General features: G+C 34.9%; 1 pseudogene; it reads right to left on the reverse strand.

Moving 5' to 3' along the window:
* Window positions 1–387: 387 nt before the first annotated feature.
* Window positions 388–491, reverse strand: LOC147830195 (U2 spliceosomal RNA; annotated as a pseudogene).
* Between the last annotated feature and the right edge of the window lie 5,913 nt (window positions 492–6,404).

The raw sequence follows: 6,404 nt of genomic DNA on the forward strand, positions 1-6,404 counted from the left end.
AAAATTATTTTGCTAAATTTCTAACTAGAAACAAATTTTACACATATTCATTTTTTATAGTATAAACATAAACCATAATAATATATAATTAATATAATATATACTATATGTAATATAAATAGTAATATATTAATAAGATAAAGATAAACCATATATGTACATACACAAATGTATTACCTCTTTCTCTTCCACTCTTTTATTCTCTGTCTTTTTGTCTATCTCTATACATAATGAAATAAGCCTATGTTGCCCTACCTGCAATTGAAGAAGTAGAAAATTACCCTTCACTTATGCCTGACCTATCTCAGATCTTAACCCAGTACTCAGAAATATTTCTCTCCTGATTTGGTATTAATTATTCTCTTGCTTTTAATAAAAATATTGTAAATGGCATGTGTACATTTTCTGAAATATATATTGTTCAGCTAGGCTAGTTTTTAAGCATTATTAAAATACTACACTTGATCTTAGCCAAAAGGCCAAGAAGCGATAAGCATTATTAAAATACTGTCATATTCAAAGTAACATTCTGTGAATTTCATTTTCTTCCAATATTAGGCCTTTAAAGTTTAACCTTTTTGTACTTATTGAATTGAATTTTCTTCTCTGTAATGGTTACTTTCCTATACCATTCTAAATTATAGACATTTGCAAATTGCATACATGTTTAAAAATATTTTTGTAAATATTTTACAAATGGGGTCAGATTCCTTTCTAAGTTGATCTGGTTCCTACATTCCTGGCATAATACTGAGTTTGGATCAATCTACTGGTCATAAAATTTTACTTTGTTCATAATTTCGCTTTCCTTCATAGAATTACAATTATGTTCAGATGTTTGTACAATAATATTGTTTCTTTTGTTGAGAAATGTCATCGTGTATTTTGTTGACTTTTATAATGGTTATTTTTCTTTTTTAGTCTTTTTATGTATTTGAATATTAATTCATTAGTTGGAATATGTATTGTAAATATCTTTTGCTATTTTGTAGAATGATGAGGCTTTTCCTGTGAAATCATAAAGAAGATTTTATGACTTCTTCTAAATCTTTGGCTTTCAAATTTATGCCTTTGATATTGTATATAGTGGGAGGTAAGACATTTCCTTTGTTTTCTCCATATGGAAAATTTTTTGCTCTTTAATAATGTTTATTGTACCATAATATATGTATAGTAATGTAAATTAAGTATATTGCTTAATGAATTCTTTATAGGTGAATATACATATGTACTTACTATTAATAACTTACACAAGTATAATATTCTAAGATAGAAACAGTGCAGAATCCCAGGAAATGTTCTTGTGTCCATTCCCAGGTGATGAACATACCTGCTCCATTAATCACTATTATATCACAATAAGTTATATGTACATATTCTTAGATTTTCTATGAGTGGAATCATACACTAAGTAATTATTTCTCTCTTATCCTTAGGAATTTGTGCTTCTTGTAGGAACCAGAGGAACCGTGTCCTCTTAGCACACATTTATTTCCTTTCAAAGCTCTTCATTTAGTATGTTTTCAAACAATTCATGTCCTTTATTTTAGAATGAAAGCACATGTTGAATTCCAGTGTGAGATTCAGCAATCTATGACTATCTGATGTATCCTATCAGGAAATATGCTTTGTCAATTTCTCATTTGTTCCTATTTTATTGAAGAAAGTATGTAATATATCTGCCATTAGGGCCAAGAAATGTGGAGAAACGTTACAGTGATGATGGAGAATTTAGAAATGCATGTTAGTATTTACACATCCTTTGTACTCTAAAATGCTTCTTAAATCCCCATAAGTTCAGTAATGGGAACTCCACAACTAGTTTTCCTCTTTAAATTGGTGGATCTTTGTATTAAATTCTGTCCTTTCCCACTAGGACTGTTATTTCACACATAAGGCAACATTTATACCAAACTTTAGTTAAATAGTTTACTAAGACACCTGCCTTCACTCCAATCCCTACATTTGTCTCTGGAAGAGAAGTAGAAATTTTTAAATAAAACAATCACTGTCCTTAAGTTACACTACTAGGAAAATTTTAAGTTTTTCTTTGTTTACTCAAAAATGACAGTGTTATGGAATGCATACTGACATTTTAGCCAATAGCTAACCACATATAGGATGGTGATCCCATAACTTTCTGTCAACTGATGACACAATCACTAGCCATCTAAATTTGTGTCCCATTCCCTCTATGAGGCTTAGACAATTTCTTAGACAAGTGGCCTCTGTGAGGAACACACTTAGAATATCTTCCCCCATCCATAATACTGCACAACTCTCCTTATAAGAGCTACTTTAGTCCTTCTCTAGGCATTACTAATAGTTTGCCATTAATTAAATGCTCATTATTATGGAATGTAAAGTTAGAGATACATTTTTAAAATCAGGCTTATATTTAGCTTTCACAACACAAAATTTATTTTTAACATTGATTTCTTTGCCTAATTGAAGTAAATCTCATATTTCCAATTCTAATCAGGAAATTATTTTCTGTAATAAAGGAACATGATTTCAATATAACATAAGCCACTAGCATACTAGCCAGTAGACATAGCTCGGCACTAGTCCCACCCAACACCTGCACCCACATAACGTGTGTAAATTAAAAGAAATCTGCATTTAGCAGTAAGACAGCACTTACTTCGATATTATGAATTTAGTGGTTTGAATAGTTATAGAGGCAAGTGTCATAAACTTCCTGGGAGAAATTAATAAGGGAAACAACAAAACCAAATTGAGTGGTGTAGGATACAGAAACACAAAAAATATACTACTACTTTCTTCTACACATCAAATTGTCAAAACTGCTTGAACTACATACCTAGAATTTCTGAATTTTCCTGCATGCAAATTAAATCTTAAAACAAAGTGTTTAAAAGGAAACAGAAGTTCTTTCTCTGTCTGTCCCTCAGAATCCAGAGGAAACAGTAACCTATACTTTCCCTTCACCAGAAACCAGTCTTAAAATATTAAACAGCTTTCCCAGTGTTGAAATACTATATATGATACCCTCAACTTGGAGGTCAGAAAGCAGATGAAGGAGGGGATAGGTAGAAGATAGGGAAAAAATTTACGTTTCCAGTTCACACCCTCAGTGACCCACCTCCAAAAGAAGAGTCAGCCATGAACTGATCAATGGACTAATCCACTGATGAGTATAGCATTTCCATGATCCAATCACATTCCAAACACATGAGACATGCCAGAACATTTTAGATTTAAACCATAACACTTAAAAAATCATGTCATTGGTTTGGTGTGGTTTGAATGTGTCCCCAAAAGATTCAGGTCCCCAGTGACATAAAGCATAGTCCCCAGTGTGACAGTCTTGGGAGGTGGTGTGTTATGGTTTATATCCAGATGTTTCTCCAGAGCATCATGCACTCATGGGTGGGACTGAACCTAGGGTATGCGATACTGGGATTAAGAGAGTGTGGTACTAAATGAGTTTACTGATTGGAATTAGCATATTTCTGGATGTTACCGACCAAAAGGCTGGTACCCTAGATAGGATAAAAGAGAAATACAGGTTGGCTGCTTGCTGCTCCCTGTCTTCAGCCTGCCACACCATGAACTGTTTCTCCTCTGTAATGCCCCTCTGCCATGTGCCACCCTGCCTTGGAGCCAGGTGACTAGGGATTGAAGCCTCTATAAACTGTGAGTTGAAATAGAACCTTTCTCCTTTAACTTTGGGTGTTGGATATTTTTTCTCAACAATGAGAAAAGTAAGACACCATGGAACATTTAGGAGGAAGAGCCTAGTGAGAGATAATTAGGTCATCTGGGAATAAATTTCATAAGGGAATAATGCTGGCTTTGCAGAGTGAATTAGTCCTTACAATGGTGGGTTTTTATAACAAGACTGAACATGACCCCAGAATCCCTCTCATTTTATTCTCACCTTGCAACTGTCCTCTGCCTCTGCTCCTGTGCTGATACCATCCACCACGAAGTCTGCACTACAGCAAAGCAGGTGCTCATTAAAAGACTTGTGTTCTTTATTGGTGAAAAGGAAAATACAGGCAAACATATGGCAGCAAACCATGGTAAATGCTATACAGGATAGATACAAACAAGTCATTATGGAGAAGAAATCAAGGGGAGGATTCATAATGCTTTTATAAAAGGAATGGAAGCTATTCTACCAAGGCTGAAAAAAAAATTATCCAAAATGCTACAACTGTCACCATTCCACACTCCTAGGGCAGAGAAGGTGAGACAGTCCCAGTGCCCAGGAGGAGGCTCCCCTGCTGTCATTCCACTCTCCTAGGGCAGAGCTGAGCCAGTCCCAGCACCCAGGAAGAGGCTCCCCTACTGCCATTCCATGCTCCTAGGGCAGAGAAGGTGAGCCAGTCCCAGCGCCCAGGAGGAGGCTCCTCTGCTGCCATTCCATGCTCCTAGAGCAGAGAAGATGAGCTGCATGGGCACCAGAAACACTCCCCCGCCCCTTGGAAATGAGAAGACATGTAAACAAGCCTCAAAGCAGACTTCCAGCTCACCTACAGCAACCCCAAAGGGAAAAGAGATGAAACACTCTGTTACTCAACCACCTGGACTCCCTGAACTGGCAACAAAAGAGGATCTGGGAAAAATGAAATCAGAAATAATTTCTCAGATAACAGCAAAGATTGTGCCCATAGTGCAAGACATGATTAATAAATCTAGAGAGGACACAAATAAAAAAATAGAGGATCTGAGGAACATGATGGAATCCCAACAGAGGAAACAAATGGAATCCATAAAACAGATGCAAACAGATTTCCAGGAGATTAAAAACTCCATTGAAAGTCTACACAGCAGAATGAACCAATGTGAGGACAGAATCTCAGATATAGAAGATAAGATTGCAATTAGTGACCAAGAAAAGAAAAATTGCTTTAAAATTGTAAGGGAACAAAAGAAATCAATCCAGCAGCTGCTAGATGATGCAAAGAAGAAAAATGTAAGACTGATTGGAGTCAATGAAGAAAGAGGAGAGAGTGCAGATGATGTAAAAACATTATTCACAGAAGTAATGGCAGAAAACTCCCCAAGGAGGGGAAAAGAACTTGACATACAGATAAGTGAGGCATATAGGATTCCAGCTAGCCTTGATCAAAAAAACCTCTACACATAGGGATATAATAGTTAGGATTCCAGAAACCCAACAGAAGAACAAAATTCTACAAGCAGTGAGAGAAAAGAAACAAATCACATACAAAGGAAAGCCCTTCAGAATCACAGCAGACTTCTCAATGCGAACCTTCAAGGCAAGAAGAGCTTGGAGTGATATGTTTCAAGCCCTAAAGGAAAACAGCCTCCAACCCAGATTGATGTACCCTGCAAAACTATCTTTCAAAATTGATGGAGAAATAAGATACTTTCATGATAAAGAACACCTCAGGAACTTCATGAATACCAACCCAGCACTCCAAAAAATTTTAGACAATACTCTAGGAAAAGACAATGAGGATCACAAGCCCAGGAAGCCCAGCAGAATGAATCCATTGGGAGTGATGAATTAAAAGCAAAGGGGGAGAATCCAACAAAAAGAAAAAGTCATGACAAGGCTTTTCAAACTTTTAACTTCATCTCCCCAGTGAGTGTATAATTCAATCTTATTATTGTACTGATTATTATTTTTCTGATTCTAGAGTTGCACACCATTACTTGTGCTATACTGGCTATTTATCATCTTCTTACATCTACATTTTAATTGGGTTGTCTATTAATGAGCTCTAAGAATTCTTTATATATTCTGGTCATAGGTGATATGCATTGGAAATATGGTCTGTTTAAGGACTACTTTTCATTTTAATGATGTCATTTAAAGTTCTAAATTTTCATGGAATCTCATTTATCAGTTTTTTTCTTTTATACATCGTGTTTTTTGTATAATAGTAGTTCTTGCCTACCCTAAATTCATAAACATATTCCCTTATCATTTCTTCTTAAAGTTTTATACTTTTAGGCTTTCATATTTAGGTTCATAGATCCTTTCAAGTTATTTTTATGTAGGGAAATAAAGGGTTGAGGTTAATTTTTTATATAGAGGTGTTGTAGTGCCATTTGCTGAAAACACTATCTTTTCCTTGGCTCTTGAATTGAGTTTATATTCTATAAAATGTTAATGTTAAATAATCTTTCAAAACTCAGTGGATCGTATATGTGTGGTTCTAGTTCTAGATTCTCTGTTTCATTCAAATGATCTATACCTCTTCCCTTACACCAACACTATCTTGTTTACTGTAGCTTTACAAGAAGTCTTAAAATTATGTACTAAACATCTCCCAATACTTTTTTGTTCCCTTTTTCTTTTTACTTTTCTAGGTCCTTTGTACTCCTACATAACTTTTAAATTTCAATATACAATTAGTCACTTATAACAGGTATACATAGATCTGAATTTTTTATATATACCT

This window comes from Heterocephalus glaber, unplaced genomic scaffold (assembly GCF_053883595.1).
Source record: "Heterocephalus glaber isolate CG9 unplaced genomic scaffold, H.glaber_assembly_v1.0 deba00000281, whole genome shotgun sequence".
Taxonomy (NCBI): Eukaryota; Metazoa; Chordata; class Mammalia; order Rodentia; family Bathyergidae; genus Heterocephalus; species Heterocephalus glaber.